Below are 20,148 nucleotides of genomic sequence, written 5' to 3'. Positions count from 1 at the left end.
GATGTTAATTTTAATGATAATTTTTCTAAACTCTATATAGCCCAAATCTTATTTTAATATACCATCAAAATAAAAATTGTCAATAAGCTACTTTGCATTCTTTTTATCCTACTAAGTCTTCAAAATCCAGTGTGTACTTTATTTACAGAATATCTCAATTTGGAAGCTACATTTTCATTGTAAATATTTTATCTATACTTAGTTTTCGTAAACTATGCAACGATAAGTGTAGATTCACATACCCAAATTGTTCTAAATATAAAAGTTTTCGGCCCGCGCGTTGCCGCCCCGCCCCGCCCCGCCCCCCCCCCAAAACGTCACAGCCTTCATCTCGGGTTTCCCTCAGCCCGGTTCCCCGGAGGATGAAGTTCGTGTATAAAGAGGAGCATCCTTTCGAGAAGCGGCGCTCTGAGGGCGAGAAGATCCGAAAGAAATACCCGGACCGGTTCCCGGTGATCATTGAAAAGGCTCCCAGATCTCGGATAGGAGACCTGGACAAAAGGAAATGCCTGCTGCCTTCTGATCTTACAGTTGGTCAGTTCTACTTCTTGATCCAGAAGCGAATTCATCTCCGAGCTGAGGATGACTTGTTTTTCTTTGTCAACAATGTCATTCCACCCACGAGTGCCGGGATGGGTCAGCTATACCAGGAACACCATGAAGAAGACTTCTTTCTATATGTTGCCTCCAGTGATGAAAGTGTCTACGGTCTGTGCAGTTGCTGTCCCTAAGGTGTGTGGGGGGTCCCATTCTACAAAGAGAGAGGGGGCCCTCTTTCCTTGACCTACTCCTCCTTGAGGGTCATACACCACCTCCCGTCTTCAGGACCTGCACTTCCTAATGTTTGAGACTCTCCTCCAGCTCCTCGTAACACAAGGGTTAATGGGGGGGATGGCCTCTAGTACCTCTCCTTTCTCCATTCTTCCCCTTTCTTTACCACCTTTCCCATTCTGCTTTAAACTTCTTGATTGTCAATCTCTTTCACATCCAGTGATTGTTTTGGTTTCTCTTCCCTTTCTAACTGCCCAAGGGGCTCAGAACCCCAACAATCCCTTCTTTTCACTCCCTTCTCTTTTGGGGGTAGATGGAAGGGACTGAAATTGTGGGAGGAAGGTAGGAGGCACTTTAATAAAGAGGAAACCACCAAGCAAAAAATAAATAAATAAGTTTTCGAATAACCAAATCAGTATGCTTTTGAATTTAAATTAATTAAAATTAAGTAAGATTAAAAATCAAGTTCCTCAGTTACACGAGCCATATTTCAAGCGCTCAGTATCCACACGTGGTTAGCAGCTACCATACTGGAGAGCATAGGTCTAGAGCAAGCTCGTCACAGAAGAGATTTCCACTGGGCAGTGAAGATCCAGAAGCTCAATAAACTCTTTCTGAACATTGTTGAATTGGGAAGATTAATGTTATCAGCAACAAATTAGAGGAAAGACTAGGCAACGAGTATTTAAGCCTACATTTTGATTTGATCCCAGATGAAATGATGATGATGATAATGATGATGATAATGACATTTTATTCAATGCTAATTCTGTGCCCAGATCTCTACTAAGCACTTTGTACCCCTCTGGTGTAATTTCATCATCCCCATTCCACAGATGAGGTACAGATAGACGAAGTCACTTGTTTAAAGACATGTATCTAAGAAATGAACATTGTGAGCCTACACGACCAGACAGTCTGCCTGTAGAGCCTGCATCCTCACTTAATTTACTCTTCTGCCCCTCAGAGATTAATATCTTTTTAAGACTTATCCTAAATAAGATGGCAGAGTCCTTGAAGCAAAGACCATACTGCATGCTCCTCTTTCTTCAGTGACCTCCTCATTCCCCAGTTCAAGACCTTTGCTCCAGCTTTTCCTGTAGTGTCTTCTTTCTTCACCTTCACTTGTCAGAATCTGAACCATTGGTCCATAGTTGCTTCAGGAACAGCATCCTCCAGAGATGCTGTCTCAAACTTCCAGTGGAAACATTCTTGTCTTAAGGTACTTTATAGGTAACTACATTTCTTAGGGCATAAGAGTCCTTTTCTCTTTTGCATTCTGGCTACTCTGCATGCATATTTTGTCTCCACAAGTTGGCATTATGTTCCTTGAAGGCAGTTCCTGTTTTGTTGGGATTACTGTCCCCATTTTCCAAAATACCTTCTGCAGCCTTAGATGTCTGTAGCGTTAATAATTCCATATTGTTCATACAGTTCCCATCCCACGTGCCTGCTTTTTTTTTCCTTATATGTGGAATCTTTTTTTTTTTTAACATCTTTATTGGAGTGTAATTGCTTTACAATGGTGTGTTAGTTTCTGCTTTATAACAAAGTGAATCAGCTATACATATACATACATCCCCATATCCCCTCCCTCTGCGTCTCCCTCCCACCCTCCCTATCCCATCCCTCTAGGTGGTCACAAAGCACCGAGCTGATCTCCCTGTGCTATGCAGCTGCTTCCCACTAGCTATCTATTTTACATTTGGTAGTGTACATATGTCCATGCCACTCTCTCACTCTGTCCCAGCTTAGCCTTCCTCCTCCCCGTGTCCTCAAGTCAATTCTGTATGTCTGTGTCTTATTCCTGTCCTGCCCCTAGGTTCTTCAGAACCTTTTTTTTTTTTTTTAGATTCTATATATATGTGTTAGCAAATGGTGTTTGTTTTTCTCTTCCTGACTTGCTTCATTCACTCTGTATGACAGACTCTAGGTCCATCCACCTCACTACATATAACTCAATTCCATTTCTTTTTATGGCTGAGTAATATTCCATTGTGTATATGTGTGCCACATCTTCTTTATCCATTCATCTGCCGATGGACATTTAGGTTGCTTCCATGTCCTGGCCATTGTAAATGGAGCTGCAATGAACATTGTGATACATGACTCGTTTTGAATTATGGTTTTCTCAGGGTATATTCCCAGGAGTGAGATTGCTGGGTCATATGGTAGTTGTATTTGTAGTTTTTTAAGGAACCTCCATACTGTTCTCCATAGTGGCTGTATCAATTTACATTCCCACCAACAGTGCAAGAGGGTTCCCTTTTCTCCACACCCTCTCCAGCATTTACTGTTTGTAGATTTCTTGATGGTGACCATTCTGACTGGTGTGAGGTGATACCTCATTGTAGTTTTGATTTGCATTTCTCTAATGATTAGTGATGTTGAGCATCCTTTCATGTGCTTGTTGGCAATCTGTATATCTTCTTTGGAGAAATGTTTGTTTAGGTCTTCTGCCCGTTTTTGTATTGGGTTGTTTGTTTTTTTGATATTGAGCTGAATGAGCTGCTTGTAAATTTTGGAGATTAATCCTTTGTCAGTTGCTTCAGTTACAAATATTTTCTCCCATTCTGAGGGTTGTCTTTTCATCTTGTTTATGGTTTCCCTTGCTGTGCAAAAGCTTTGAAGTTTCATTAGGTCCCATTTTTTTGTTTTTGTTTTAATTTCCATTTCTCTAGGAGGTGGGTCAAAAAGGATTTTGCTGTGATTTATGTCATAGAGTGTTCTGCCTATGTTTTCCTCTAAGAGTTTGATAGTGTCTGGCTTACATTTAGGTCTTTAATCCATTTTGAGTTTATTTTTGTGTATGGTGTTAGGTAGTGTTCTAATTTCATTCTTTTACATGTAGCTGTCCAGTTTTCCCAGCACCACTTATTGAAAAGGCTGTCTTTGCTCCATTGTATATTCTTGCCTCCTTTATCAAAAATAAGGTGACCATATGTGCGTGGGTTTACCTCTGGGCTTTCTATCCTGTTCCATTGATTTATATTTCTCTTTTTGTGCCAGTACCATAATGTCTTGATTACTGTAGCTTTGTAGTATAGTCTGAAGTCCAGGAGCCTGATTCTTCCAGCTCCATTTTTCTTTCTCAAGATTGCTTTGGCCATTTGGGGTCTTTTGTGTTTCCATACAAATTGTGAAATTTTTTGTTCTAGTTCTGTGAAAATTGCCGTTGGTAGTTTGATAGGGATTGCATTGAATCTGTAGATTGCTTTGGGTAGTATAGTCATTTTCACAATGTTGATTCTTCCAATCCAAGAATATGGTATATCTCCCCATCTGTTTGTATCATCTTTAATTTCTTTCATCAGTGTCTTATAGTTTTCTGCATACAGGTCTTTTGTCTCCTTAGGTAGATTTATTCCTAGGTATTTTATTCTTTTTGTTGCAGTGGTAAATGGGAGTGTTACCTTAATTTCCCTTTCAGATTTTTCATCATTAGTGTATAGGAATGCAAGAGATTTCTGTGCATTAATTTTGTATCCTGCTACTTTACCAAATTCATTGATTAGCTCTAGTGTTTTCTGTTAGCATCTTTAGGATTCTCTATGTATAGTATGTCATCTGCAAAGAGTGACAGCTTTACTTTTTCTTTTCTGATTTGAATTCCTTTTCTTTCTTTTTCTTCTCTGATTGCTGTGGCTAAAACTTCCAAAACTATGTTGAATAATAGTGGTGAGAGTGGACAACTTTGTCTTGTTCCTGATCTTAGTGGAAATGGTTTCTGTTTTCCACCATTGAGAATGATCTTGGCTGTGTGTTTGTCATATGTGACCTTTATTATGTTGAGGTACATTCCCTCTATGCCTACGTTCTGGAGGGTTTTTATCATAAATGGGTGTTGAATTTTGTCAAAAGCTTTGTCTGCATCTATTGAGATGATCATATGGTTTTTCTCCTTCAATTTGTTAATATGGTTTATCACATTGATAGATTTGTGTATACTGAAGAATCCTTGCATTCCTGGGATAAACCCCACTTGATCATGTTGTATGATCCTTTTAATGTGCTGTTGGAGTCTGTTTGCTTGTATTTTGTTGAGGATTTTTGCATCTATGTTCATCAGTGATATTGGCCTGTAGTTTTCTTTCTTTGTGACATCTTTGTCTGGTTTTGGTATCAGGGTGATTGTGGCCTCATAGGATGAGTTTGAGAGTGTTTCTCCATCTGCTATATTTTGGTAGAGTTTGAGAAGGATAGGTGTTAGCTCTTCTCTAAATGTTTGATAGAATTTGCCTGTGAAGCCATCTGGTCCTGGGCTTTTGTTTGTTGGAAGATTTTTAATCACAGTCTCAGTTTCAGTGCTTGTGTTTGGTCTGTTTATATTTTCTATTTCTTTGTGGTTCAGTCTCAGAAGGTTGTGCTTTTCTAAGAATTTGTCCATTTCTTCTGGGTTGTCCATTTTATTGGCATATAATTGTTTGTAGTAATCTCTCATGATCCTTTGTATTTCTGCAGTGTCAGTTGTTACTTCTTTTTCATTTCTAATTCTATTGATTTGAGTCTTCTCCCTTTTTTTCTTGATGAGTCTGGCTAATGGTCTATCAATTTAGTTTTTCTTCTCAAAAAACCAGCTTTTAGCTTTATTGATTTTTGCTATTGTTTCCTTCATTTCTTTTTCATTTATTTCTGATCTGATCTTTATGATTTCTTTCCTTCTCCTAACTTTGGGCGTTTTTTGTTCTTCTTTCTCTAATTGCTTTACGTGAAAGGTTAGGTTGTTTATTTGAGATGTTTCTTGTTTCTTGAGGTAGGATTGTATCGCTATAAACTTCCCTCTTAGAACTGCTTTTGCTGCATCCCACTGGTTTTGGGTCATCGTGTTTTCATTGTCATTTGTTTCTAGGTATTTTTTTATTTCTTCAGTGATCTCTTGGTTATTAAGCAGTGTATTGTTTAGCCTCCATGTGTTTGTATTTTTTACAGATTTTTTCCTGTAATCGATATCTAGTCTCATATTGTTGTGATTGGAAAAGATACTTGATACGATTTTAATTTTCTTAAGTTTACCAAGGCTTGATTTGTGACCCAAGATATGATCTACCCTGGAGAATGTTCCATGAGCACTTTAGAAGAAAGTGTATTCTATTGCTTTTGGATGGAATGTCCTATAAATATCGATTAAGTCCATCTTGTTTAATGTAACATTTAATGCTTATGTTTCCTTATGTATTTTCATTTTGGATGATCTTTCCATTGGTGAAAGTGGGATGTTAAAGTCCCCTACTATGATTGTGTTACTGTTGATTTCCCTTTTTATGGCTGTTAGCATTTGCCTTATGTATTGAGGTGCTCCTATGTTGGGTGCATAAATATTTATAATTGTTATATCTTCTTCTTGGATTGATCACTTGATCATTATGTAGTGTCCTTCTTTGTTTCTTGTAATAGTCTTTATTTTAAAGTCTATTTTGTCTGATATGAGAATTGCTACTCCAGCTTTCTTTCGATTCGATTTGCATGGAATATGTTTTTGCATCCCCTCACTTTCAATCTGTATGTGTCCCTAGGTCTGAAATGGGTCTCTTGTAGACAGCATATATACAGGTCTTGTTTTTGTATCCATTTAGCCACTCTATGTCTTTTGCTTATAGCATTTAATCCATTTACATCTAAGGTAATAATTGATATGTATGTTCGTATTACCATTTTCTTAATTGTTTTGGGTTTCTTATTGTAGGTCTTTTCCTTCTTTTGTGTTTTCTGCCTAGAGAAGTTCCTTTAGCATTTGTTGTAAAGCTGGTTTGGTGGTGCTGAATTCTCTTAGCTTTTGGTTGACTGTAAAGGTTTTAATTTCTCCATCAAATCTGAATAAGATCCTTACTGGGTAGAGTAATCTTTGTTGTAGGTTTTTCCCTTTCATCACTTTAAATATATCCTGCCACTCCCTTCTGGCTTGCACAGTTCCTGCTGAAAGAGTAGCTGTTAACCTTATGGGGATTCCCTTGTATGTTATTTGTTGTTTTTCCCTTGTTACTTTTAATATTTTTTCTTTGTATTTAATTTTTGATAGTTTGATTAATATGTGTCTTGTCATGTTTCTCCTTGGATTTATCCTGTATGGGACTCTCTGTGCTTCCTGGACTTGACTATTTCCTTTCCCATATTAGGGAAGTTTTTGACTATAATCTTTTCAAATATTTTCTCAATCCCTTTCTTTTTCTCTTCTTCTTCTGGGACCCCTCTAATTCAAAGGTTGGTGTGTTTAATGTTGTCCCAGTGGTCTCTGAGACTGTCCTCAATTCTTTTCTTTATTCTGCTCTGCAGTAGTTATTTCCACTATTTTATCTTCCAGGTCACTTATCCGTTCTTCTGCCTCAGTTATTCTGCTATTGATTCCTTCTAGAGAATTTTTAATTTCATTTATTATGTTGTTCATCATGGTTTGTTTGCTGTTTAGTTCTTCTGAGTCCTTGTTAAATATTTCTTGTATTTTCTCCATTCCATTTCCAAGATTTTGGATCATCTTTACTACCATTACTCTGAATTATTTTTCAGGTAGACTGCCTATTTCCTCTTCATTTGTTTGGTCTAGTGGGTTTTCACCTTGCTCCTTCATCTGCTGTGTGTTTCTCTGTCTTCTCATTTTGCTTAACTTACTGTGTTTGGGGTCTCCTTTTTGCAGCCTGCAGTTTTGTAGTTCCTGTTGTTTTTGGTGTCTGACTCTGGTGGCTAAGGTTGATTCAGTGGTTTGTGTAGGCTTCCTGATGGAAGGGACTAGTGCCTGTGTTCTGGTGGATGAGGCTGGATCTTGTCTTTCTGGTGGGCAGGACTGCGTCCGGTGGTGTGTTTTGGGGAGTCTGTGACCTTATTATGATTTTAGGCAGCCTCTCTGCTAATGGGTGGGGTTGTGTTCCTGTCTTGCTAGTTGTTTGGCATAAGGTGTCCAGCACTGTAGCTTGCTGGTCATTGAGTGGAGCTGTGTCTTAGCGTTGAGATGGAGATCTCTGGGAGAGCTTTTGCCATTTGATATTATGTGGAGCAGGGAGGTCTCTGGTGGACCAATGTCCTGAACTCAGCTTTCCCACCTCAGGGGTACAAGCCTGACACCCAGCCAGAGCACCAAGACCCTGTCAGCCACACAGCTCAGAAGAAAAGGGGGGAAAAAAAGAAAGGAAGAAAAAAATAAAATAATTAAAATAAAAAATTATTTAGGGGCTTCCCTGGTGGCGCAGCAGTTGAGAGTTTGCCTGCCGATGCAGGGGATGCGGGTTCGTGCCCCAGTCTGGGAAGATCCCACATGCCACGGAGCGGCTGGGCCCATGAGCCATGGCTGCTGAGCCTGTGCGTCCGGAGCCTGTGCTCCGCAACGGGAGAGGCCACAACAGTGAGAGGCCCGCATACTGCAAAAAAAAAAAAAAAAAAAAATTATTTAAAAAGTATTTTAAAAAAAGGAAAAAAAAGAAAGAGCAACCAAAGCAAGAAACAAATCCACCAATGATAACAAGCGCTAAAAACTACTTAAAAAGCAAACAAACAAGAAAAAACACGGACAGACGGAACCCTAGGACAAATGGTAAAAGCAAAGCTATACAGACAAAATCACACAGAGAAGCATACACATACACACTCACAAAAAGAGAAAAAGGAAAAAAAAATATATCTTTTGGGAAGTCTGAGGTCTTCTGTCAGAATTCAGTAGGGGTTCTGTAGGAGTTGTTGTACATGTAGATGTATTTCTGATGTACGTGTGGGGAGGAAGGTGATCTCCACGTCTTACTCCTCTGCCATCTTGAAGGTCTCCTCCATGTGCCTGCTTTTGAAGAAAGTTTATTTATTTTGTCTGTGATGTCTTAGAAAACTCTTACTTATGGTAGCCTAAAAATTGGGAGATTCTGTCATTGAGTCTGTGTGTCAGTCTCTTGACATCATTCTTAGAGGGTAACGTATACACTGCTGAAGTCAAAAAGGTGTATCTCAAATGAGTCCATGGACCACATCTCCAAACAAACCCTAGTGAAATATTCTAATTGTTGATGATCTCATAAGCCTTCTTATGTCCACTTGCCTGGACAATGATGCTTCTTTTAGGTTATTTCCATGGCACAATCTGGGATTCTGAGAGAAGAGATGGGGAATGGTTAATTTGACTTAACTGTAGCCATAGTGATCACAACTGAGGGCAGGAGACAGTGAAGAGAGCATGGAGATAAAAATGGGGAGACTCGACTGTTGGTTTCCAGTTTTCCTGCTATTCTTCCTCTCCAGGGCCCAGGTTTCCCACCTATAAAGTTAAGGGTTTAAATTGAGATTTCTTGGTCCTACTGCTCTAAGATGACACAGCATCTTCCATTCACTATTTTAGGGACTTTGGGTGACCTCAGGTGTGCTCATCTGTCACATATCTGAAAATAAAGTCATTCCCTTGTGAGGCCAGTGTACCATACCTGGGCCATTCTCAGACCCTCATCACCTCTCACTGGGTCTGGGACAACTGTCTCCACACTGGTCTTTCTGCCCAGAAAATTCACTCCAACTCCATTCTCTACGCAGCAGCCAGAGTGACTTAAACCAGCGGTCCCCAACATTTTTGGCACAAGGGACCCATTTCATAGAAGACAATTTTTCCATGGAAGGCAGGGTGGGGGAGGGCAGGGAAGATGGTTCAGGCAGTAATGCGAGCGATGGGAGGTGATGGGGAGCAGCAGATGAAGCTTTGCTCACTCGCCTGCCACTCCCCTCTTGCTGTGCGGCCAGTTTCCTAACTGGCTGCAGGCTGGTACCAGTCCATGGCCTGGGGGATGGGGATCCCTGACTTAAAGCACAAAAATGATCACATCACTTTTCTGTGTAAACAGCTTCAGTGCTCCTCTCACTGCTCCAAGCTGGGGGCACTTTCGGCCCCTCCTTCAGTTGTCCCCTGAGTGCTGAATCCCACAGTCTTTGGGGACCCCTGGGACCTTCCTCACCATGCACAATGCTCTTACCTCCCCTCTGTGAACTCAGGCCTCCTTTCCTGTCACTGAAATTCCTTTTCCTCACACTCAGAGTTATCTGAAGCACAGACCTTAGTTTCTAGGAAGTGCCATTCCTCATGTTTCATCTCCCTGCAGCCCCAGGACTCGCCTACCTGAAGGTCATCTAGACCCATCTAGACTCTGCTCTTCATGCTTTCAGGTTTTAATGGCCCCAGCTGCCCAGGAGGCTCTCAGACTCATTAGGATCAAATCCAGTGAAGCCTTCCAGGTTTAGGCTGATTTTCTTCACCAATGGATGTGTAGATATTATTTTCCTGTTGTTCAGAGAAGAGACAGAAGCATTTAACTCACTCTTCCAGGTTACGGGGACTTAAGTCTGTCAAACACCAAATTATTCAACAACAATTTCTGTATATGTGACATATGAAGAGAAGGATTTGATCACCTCTGAGGCTTTTCCCCTCAAAATGGCATCCCTTTGAAGAGTCTGGAGAAGAATATATTTTCCTTTAAAAAGTAATACTTCCTACACCTGAAGGTGAATCCTGTAAGCATATGAGAGAAGCTGTACTGGACCAAGAAATCATGTGCCCCTTTGGGTTCCCTTGACTGTCCTTCCTTCTAAAGCACCACCCACCTCCCAGACTTCACTTATGGGCACAGCCCTAGGCAGTGGAACCCCTGAGCCTGCCTGGCCCATATGGCCACACACTTAGCCCATCTGCAGTGAGATGCCTGTCTACTTCCAGACATGGATGAAGTACCCCACACAGGGCTGAGATCTGATACCTGAGTTGCTGCTGAAGGGCCCAATGCAACCTGGAATACTGGAGGTGTTAACTCTTCATGGAATGGACAGATCAACGGAAAGAGGAGATGGGAAGGTCCTAGGTTGATACATCCCCTTCTTTCCTTTCCCCCCTGTTCTACTCCAAAATGCAGATTTGTGTTACAATCCTCCTGACAAGCCCTGTGTGCCTGGGGAACACAAGTTTGGAGCTGCCTGCTGTATCTTCAGGGTTCATGGTGAAGCAGAATCATGGTAACTTCAACCTGGCTTCCCATGTTTCTTTACCCTGCCTTTCCTTCATTCTCTCTACCCTGGGTTTGCACCTCCCAAATAAAGTCTTAGGTTTGTTTTCTAGATGACTTAGGCTAAGACAGAAGCCCAATATGAAAGGGACTTATTATTATTATATTTTGTTTTTATACAATTTTTAAAGGTTACTTGTCATTTACAGTCATTACAAAATATTGGTTATATTTCCCCGTGCTGTATAATACATACCTATAGCCTATCTTATACCCAAGAGCTTATACCTCCTACTCTCTTGCTCCTATGGTGCCCCTCCTGTCATGACTCTCCCCTGGTAACTGGTAACTGGTAACCACTAATTTGTTCTCTATATTTGTGAGTCTGCTTCTTTTTTATTATTATATTCACCAGTTTGTTGTATATTTTAGATTCCACATATAAGTGATATCATACAGTATTTGTCTTCCTCTGACTCATTTCTCTTAGCATAATGCCCTGCAAGTCCATCCATGTTGCTGCAAATGGCAAAATTTCATTCTTTTTTAAAAGAAAGGTGCTTATTATGTTTATACCTTGCTGCATCATTGCATTATGAAATTGAGATTCAACACAATAGACATTCCAAGGAGTGCCACGCTCACGGCAAGACCGAACGAGGAACACGGCACTCGAGATTTCAAGGCAAATACTTTTTGTGTCATAATAAAAATGATTAGCTTCAGACATTACAAAAAAAAGTGACTCATAAAACATGTATTGATGTTGCATTTGAGAACAGCTGCAGTCTGTGTGCAGGAATACACAAAAAAGATTATCTGCCGAAAATCAATCTTTGCAGTTTTGGAAAAAGAGAGAAGACGGAAATAACTCTTTGTGGAGATGACTGACATGTTCTGGCCAGGCATTCTTTGTTAACAGAACAGCTGAGAATTAGACAAATTGGAGCTGGAAAGCACTCCTGTCATAATGTGGTTGATGGGTCTGTGGAAAGGAAGTAACCACACCTGCAGGATGTGTTCACTGCTTTCCTGAGCTCTTTTTAAATAATCCAAGCTGTGAAGCTTGCCCTGGGAAGCTCATCTCCAAAGTGGGCAAAATGTTCCATGTGAGAAATCAGGCAGAGTGGTGGAGAGGGGCTTCATTGAAAGCCTCATGGTGGATTGTTCATTCATTCATTCATTCATTCATTGAATCCAGGACTGTCCAAGAGAACTTTCTGTTATGATGGATGTATCCCAGAAATACACTTACTGATACTGCCATCACTAGACACTAGTGAGCACTTGAAATAAGGCTAGTGTGGCTAGGAGCTGAATTTTTAATTTCATCTAATTTAAATTAATTTAAATTTAAACCACATGTGGCTAGTGACTACCCTATCAGGTAGCTCAGCTATGCATTCATCCAATTAAAAATATTTCCTGAATATCTATTAAGGGTCTTAGAAGTTGCTTGATCTGTTTCTTTGGAGGATAGCAGATACTATATAGTTTTTTTAAAAATGATAAAAAAATGTGCTCACCTACTACCTCATAGTAGCTGAGCTGGGTTCACAAGTATTCAGAATAAAATGAGAATTAAATTTAGTAATACACACACACAATTTAACGAGAATAGATATACATGTACCTGATGATGGAATAGTTTTATAATAAGGAAGACCAAATCTGACTCCACATCAGATCTATTTCTTTTACTTTAACCTTTGTATTCTATTGCTTTTGCTACAAGTTAAGAACGTTGCCTATAGCCTGAAATATACAGGAGAGCCCATTGTTAAGGGTATAACACTTTTCTATTCATATAGAGATAAAAAGTTGCAGAACAGAGAATAGCATTTGTCTTGTTGGAGGTTTACAGGAACATCATGACCTGAGCTAAGTGGAGAGCTGCAAGAGCAAAGGATTCCGCCACCAAGAAGTGTGCAACAACCAGCCACATCCCCTTCCCCTTTTAGTATAAAAGAAACCTGAATTCTAACTCAGGGAAGGTGGTTCTTTGGGACACTAATCCACCATCTTCTCCGCCTGCTGGCCTCCTGAATGAAATCGCTATTCATTTCCCCAACAAATCTTCTCTGGATTTATTGGCCTGTCATGTGGTGAGTGGTACAAGCTTGGACTATGTAATAGTTTATTTTACTCATTTATTTATAATTATATTGATTCAAAAATAATTTTAAAAGGCCAGGGCAAAAGTCAGGTATTTCTTCATGGCAAAGATGAATTTGTGTTGATTCTGGAATGGAATTCCAGGTAGAGAGAACAGAAATGGCCAGGTAAAGAGTCCCAGAAATGGCTTTTTTGTGTGTGATGGATTAGACAAGAAGGGTCTGGAGACTGCACAAAGAGACATAAGGAATTATATATTATCTGTAGCCAGGAAATAAATTAAAAGTCACTGTTTCTGCATATTTGGATTAGCAAAAAATATCAGAAGGAAAAAAAAAGACGATAGGCAGTTTCTGAGATCAGAATATATGTCATAATCACAAATGGTTACTTAATCATTTGTCACCTGCCCAACAAAAACTAGTAGCTTTTCCAATAGACTAGATCTATCTGTCAAATTATGGCAAGAACGTCCCCAGAGAAATCAAAGGAAGCCCTATCCCACGGAGCCTGTTTCAACGAAAGTGTTCTCATATGGCCTGGGTGTTCAATTCAAGGAGTTACTATTTTATACTAGTAGAAGTGACATGCTTTTAACTACAGGTACTGATGAAAACCTTTTAACTGAGCAAGAATTTCAGTTTTTGGAAATAGAAATTGCAATATGGGGCCAGAATGTCTTTATCTTCCAACTAGAGAAAGCCTCAGCAAAAGTCAAGTCATATAATTATCATCCAGTAACAGGAAAGTGGAAGTGATTCTCCTGAGCTCTTTATTTAAAAAAATAAATTTATTTATTTTATTTATTTTTGGCTGCGTTGAGTCTTCGTTGCCGTGCGCGGGCTTTCTCTAGTCGCTGAGAGCGGGGGCTACTCTTCCTTGCGGTACGTGGGCTTCTCATTGCAGTGGCTTCTTTTGTTGTGGAGCACGGGCTCTAGGCACGCAGGCTTCAGTAGTTGTGGCTCATGGGCTCTAGATCACAGGCTCAGTAGTTGTGGCACACGGGCTTAGTTGCTCCGCAGCATGTGGGATCTTCCTGTACCAGGGCTCGAGCCCATGTCCCCTGCACTGGCAGGTGGATTCTTAACAACTGCACCACCAGGGAAGCCCTCTCCTGAGCTCTTTATGCCTACCAATGCCAACAAGAGTAGGAAGGGACACAAGCCTGTGCCCAGGGGCCCCTGGCATGTTACAACCATGGTTGCACTTAACATTTACAGCTCCATGAGGTAGGTAATAATAGTCAGAATTTATGGTTAAGGAAGTCTAGCTCTGTGTAGGCTCATAACGTTTTTAAGGTCATAAGGCGAGTTGGTTTCAGACACAGTTAAGTTACTCTTACTGCAGAGCTGTTGTCTTTTTCATTACATCATGCTTCTTTTTTTTTCTTTTTATTATTGAAGTATAGTTGACTTACAATATTGTATTAGTTTCATTTGTACAACATAGAAATTTGATATTTTTAGAGATCATACTCCATACACAGTTATCATAAATATTGACTATATTCCCTGTGCATCCCTAATTCCCATTACATCCTTGTAACTTCTTTATTTTATACCAAGCAGTTTGTACCTCATAATCCCCTTCACCTATTTTGCCCTTCCCCCTTTGCAAAAACATGAACAGATCTGGAGGGTATTATGCTTAGTGAAATAAGTCAGAAAAGGAAAGACAAATAATGTATGTTCTCATTTATATGTAGAATCTAAAAAATAAAACAAATAAATATAACAAACATAATTGAACTCATAGAAAACATCATATCTCTTTCAAGCTCTCCATTGCCTTCAGTCTCAAGTGTCACAGTGCAACTTTACAAGCTAATGGAGTGAGGAAGAAAAAGTCAAACCATTCCCCAGCTGATGATTACATGTGGTAGAGTGTGATGGCATCCTTAAAGAAAATGCCATGGGATTCCAGTCCAAAGCAGGGGCGGGGAACTTGTGGTTGAATAGAACCAGGGGTACTTTATGGAGGAGGTGACACTGAAGATGGATTTGAAATGCAGGTAAGATTTGGCAGTGGAGCAGAAGGAGTACTGCAGGCAAGGAGGAGGCCGCCTAAACGACAGAAAAGCTTACTGAAGATCTGTGTCACGTCTAGCTGGAGATTTTGTGGGAGAATAAATCTCTGAATTAAGTGTAACGGAATGTTCCGTGGCTGAAAAGAAGCCCCAAATGTATGTCAAATAGGTACAGTTAGAGGAAAAGAAAACCTGACATTTCAAAGCTTCAAACTAATATTTGTTATCCACCAAGGAAAACAGAATTTACCTTTGGACCAGGATAACCCATTGGTTGGTGAAAATCATTTTATTCAGAATTGCTAATTATGTACACTTGTTATGGCCAGGTGCAGGGGAGAGGCAAACAGAAACGATGTGGTTCCTCCCCCGCTGGAGGTCAGGAGCCTGTTTGGAAAGACAAGCATTATGTGCGTCATGAAGGATAAGCACAGACTTATGAGAGAGACAGTCCTGACTTTGTCTGAGGATGCTGGAGGAGAGGTCTCAGAAGGTCATCTGGAATTTGCAAGATTCAGGGATGAGTAGCAGGGTGGGGAGGAATGGTGTCCCAGGCAGTGGGAACAGCATGTGCAAAGGCCCTAGTGTAAGGAATCATTTAGCTGCTTACCTTTTTCAAGGACTGAAGGGGGACCCGTGAAGCTGAAGATCCAGACGGCAAAGCAGAGAGCAGCAAAAGGGGGTACTGGAGAATAGTCAAAGTCCGGGTGCTCACAGCTTTCTGGGGCAAGGGGATTTTATTCTGAGCACCATGAATCTGTCTCTTCTGCAAATGAAGGAGTGTCACAATGACCCCCGGAACACATGAAAAGAAAGTATTACTCCTGAAGTTGCAACAAAGTTTGCAGAGATATGGTTCTCCCTAAAAACAGGAAGAATTTGCAAACTGGCAGCCTACCTCTTCCATGTATTCATTGGAATTCAGGTCAGTTGAGGTTCATTGTTGGCGAGCCCCCCAGGGCACAGGGAACTGCATGCACGTTTGCTCTCTGTTTACCTCTAGCTGGAGACCGTGAAACAGGAGACTCACGGTCCCACTCTTAACATCCTACGCACAGAATTTAAGACTGAATAACCCAACATGTACTGGACTTCAGCCATTATGTGCTGATGGAATTTTGTTCTCCTTTTGGGGCTGCAATTTAGAACCACACCCCTGTGGATAAGAATAGGGTTCCCCAACGGGGGAAGTGATATTCCCACTATCATTCATCCTAGGATGAGACAAATTTGGGAATAAGAAAGTAGGGTGGGAAGGCTGGCTTCAGACCAGAGAAAGGTGACCCTCTTTTCTCTCTGAGACCATAATGAGGGTCAGGCCCTAGGAACTTTTATGGTGGGCAGAGCAGCTTGCAGACTGGCCAGCATCACAGAGGGAGCCCTATATAGAACAGACAGATGGTAGATTTGAGTCTGTAGACATTGAAAGTTGTCAGATCTTTGAATGGTTGCAACTTACTCTCTGTGTTGTTCTGTTATCCTCAGGGTATTGCTGTGGTTAGGGGAAAGCATGGGGTCTGGAAATGCAGTCAAGTGGGAAAACATGAGATACTTATTCCAGAGCACACCTGAAATAGGAAAGGAACTGGGAGCCCAGAGGTAGGTTGGAGTCCGAAGGAGGAGCTCTTCCTTTGTAGTGTGAGAATTTAATGGGAATGTGACCTTATACATCGTCCCAGGTTGGAGAAGTCTGGCCAAACCAGTAGAAGGGTGGAGAGACGAGAACGTGGCTGGAGGTCTGGAGAGGACTTTGAAAGGAATGGATGCGTAGAACCCCAGAGTGGGTTTGGAGCACATATGTAGGTTGGTGCTGCTGGGGCTTAAATCACAGTGGGTGTTGGGAAATGAGGATGAAATCTAAATAAACAGGATTCCTTGAGGAATCTCATATGTCATGCCAAGAAGTTTGGATATGGAAAATTGTTGTCTTTACACAGGGGAATGGCATAGTCAGATTTGGATTTGAGAAAGGTTCCTCTAGTTTCAGTGGAAGGAATGAAGCAAAGGAGGTACGTTTGGTGCCAGCTCTCCAGGTGAAAGGCAAGAAAAGTATATCTTAAGCCAGTGATGATAAAGCTAGAGAGAAGGAGATATCTGATATGGTAGGAAGTGGAATCATAGAAACTGGGGATTGATTGAGTGTTGGTGGATGAAGAGGTGAGATTCCCAGTTTATGTACTTGTCTGCAGGTATTTCAAATAACTAGCATCATCTATTTAAAAGGGATGAACAAATAATTGTCTTGGTCAAACTGTCTCATTTCCTGATTAGTATGAGTTTATACCTGGATGGGTCAAATACTCATCAAGCCATTATTAGAATAAAGAGACAAATGTCATTTCCTGTTTCAAAACAGAATGCTTAGGAATTGCAACAGGTCTGTAGACGAGCAACATGAGAGCTACATTAGATAGAGACTTTCCAGTAAGCTCTAGGGAGTTGGGGTCATATGAAGGCAAAAAGTAGAATATTTAAATGGAATAAGTGGAATATTTAAATGGAATGTTTAAGACTCAAGCACAATCATTTACATTCAGATGTTTGTTATCATGGAGCTACCAAAACAACTGACTTCCAATACGTAAGTTGTTCCTGGGAGAGGATACTGTCTGATACTTTTTCTCCAGGAAGGGTGGAGGAGAAATGAATGGTCTTACTTCCTAGCTAGCATGTTTGATCAGTGAGCAGGAGGAAGGATGCCTTCAGGCTTGGTTGAACACTGCCAGCAAAGGATGGCGTTGAGGCTGAAACTCTGGAATCTCCTCAGATACCTCCGGCTCTCCTGGATGCTCTAAGAACTTTCTCATCTGGAAGCTGGAGATGGGAACTTATGACTTCAGGTATCCATTCAGCTCTGAAATTTTATATTCGTTCCACGGTGAGGCTCCTTTTATGTTTGCTGAAGGGTAAAGCCAAAGCAGACATTTCATCTTCAGGAGGAGAAATTGTATCTTTGCCTCTAATTAAAATTATGACCATACAAATGTTCCTACAGTATTTGTGATGGTTCTCATCCTTCTGAAGAAATAATCACTTGATATGAGTGAGCATTAACAGCCTGAAGAAAAATATACATTAAATGTAGGTCCCGTTCATTTATAATTTGTGATTATCTGAATTAAAGTAGACCTAGAAATTACATTTGCAGAAGTTTATGGAAAAATAGAAGAATGATGTAGGTAAGGAAACATGTTTATGGACAGGTAGCCCTTTCTGAAGCAAACTTTTAAATTATTAATAAGATATCTATAAATGTGATACCAGTACATTTAATATCTATCTCTTCTGTTGCCCTGGAAGATGAGTGAAATTTTTGTAAGTTTCTTTTTCCTTCCCTCCCTGTGCCAGAAAGAATGGACTCCCTACCTACCCCATCACTCTGCATGGCTATGCAGTAGTTGTCAGATGACAGCAGGATGAGGTTTGTGGGTTGTTTTCCCCACTAGACCTGGAGCTCCAGGGCATCACCGGCCAGGACTTACTGCTCTCTGTATTTCTGGCTTCTGGCCCAGAGCTCTGCACACATTAGAGGCTCAGTCATTACATGTTGGATAGAAAAGTTCTTCCCCCAAATGATAAAGGACCACTAGTGAATAGCAGTATTAATTAAACCTATTTGAAGGCAAAAGAGCTTTGCTGTAGAACAGGGTGTCACAAAGTCAAATGCTTAAAAAATTCATATATCCATGAATCTGATATGCTGGTGGCCAGGGTCAAAAACAAGAAGAGAGTGTGTGGCCTGTGACCCAGTTGAGGAGGGCATGCCTTCCCTAAAATCCTTCTTAATCAATTTAGAAAAAGAGAGAAAGCATAAAAGAAAATCCCTAAGAGGTACATGGCTCACCTCATGCATTCAAATTATAGACAAGAATGTGAGCTCCATGAGGACAGACATTTTTGGTTGATTTTCTTCACTGCTGTATCTCTAGCACTTAGAACTATAGCTGGCACAGTGAACAAATAATAAGTATTTTTATATGAATTATTGAGTCAAATAAAACACTTCTATAGGTTTGATTCAGCCCTTGGGAGAGCCAATTTGTAACCTCATTTTATAAAGCATTCTTTAATTCGTTCTTTTCCCTAATTTGGACTGGCTTCTTTTCTCTACGAACCCCATACCTATTAAAATCACAGAATTTTAGCATGAAATGTTCTCCTTCCAATTTAGATCATTTGTTTTTATTGGTCTTGACTCTATAATTTCTGATACTATTTTGTTTCTTAAAAAGGAAGCAACAAACCAAATCTCCCCCCTCTCCCACCCCCCAAAACCCCACCAAAACCAAAAACACAACCATGGACACCTTTTAATGGGTTAACCCTGGACCCATACTGCTTTTTCTGTAAGTCTGGGTCATTTGTTTATAAGTCGATGAATTAACTGAGTTTTCTGGTGTGGTGTAGAGCAAGGTTCAGTGGGGCTTGTGTATTATTGGGAAGCAGATTTCCACTCAATGTGTCATTAAAAATACCCCAAGAGGAGGGTTGGGCAAGACTGGGTAATTAATAACATTAAGAAATTATGTTTTAAGTATGAGGATAGTATTTTGCTTATGTTTCTGAAAAACTTTATCTCAGATATACATTTATATATTGAATTTTATATAGTGACAGGACATTATGCTTGGGATTTGCTTTCGAATAATCAAAGAAGAATGCGAGTGGTGGAGTTAGATGAAATAAGATTGGCCATGGGCTGATAATTGTGGAAACTAGGTGACAGACACATGGAGTTTACCACACTATTCTCTCTACTTGTGTATGTATTTAAAATTTTCCATTTTCAAAAAAGATGGTAAAAACCTCCAAAGTAATCTTTTCAGATTTACCGTTGGTGATCAACGGTACTTATATTTTGTTGAACCTATATTTTAATATACCTTACATTGCTAAATATAGTAAATAAATTACTTATATTGCAAAATATAGCTTTATTTTGTGAATTGTACCTTTAATTTATCAGTTGGACCTACATTTAGCTCAGCTCAGCTGTGGAACTAACCTAACAGGGATCACAATGATTCGCCAAGAATGTCAGATCACCGTATTTAGTCTCTTCACTTTATAGGATAAGGAATTGAGCTTGGCAGTGTTAGTATTTGTTCAAGGTCAAGTTTTTTGTTTCTAGGGGTTTCTGGCTATCAGTTGAGATCAGGGAAAGTGGGAAAAAGTGGAGGATTCAGGGAACTTAGCCTGGAATACCAAACTGAGGAACTTGGCTTTGGTGTGAGAGGCAAAGTAGAGAGAATGTTTCTAGGGTGGGAAGGAGATGTCGAAGCA

The 20,148-nt window shown here is 40.3% G+C and overlaps 1 pseudogene; it reads left to right on the top strand.

The window, feature by feature from the left end:
- Positions 1 to 349: 349 nt before the first annotated feature.
- Positions 350 to 731, top strand: LOC101326657 (gamma-aminobutyric acid receptor-associated protein pseudogene; annotated as a pseudogene).
- Positions 732 to 20,148: the final 19,417 nt, after the last annotated feature.

Source organism: Tursiops truncatus, chromosome 14, assembly GCF_011762595.2.
Source record: "Tursiops truncatus isolate mTurTru1 chromosome 14, mTurTru1.mat.Y, whole genome shotgun sequence".
Classification (NCBI taxonomy): domain Eukaryota; kingdom Metazoa; phylum Chordata; class Mammalia; order Artiodactyla; family Delphinidae; genus Tursiops; species Tursiops truncatus.
Note: the sequence above shows the minus strand (reverse complement) of the source record. Positions and strands in the feature narration are given on the sequence as shown.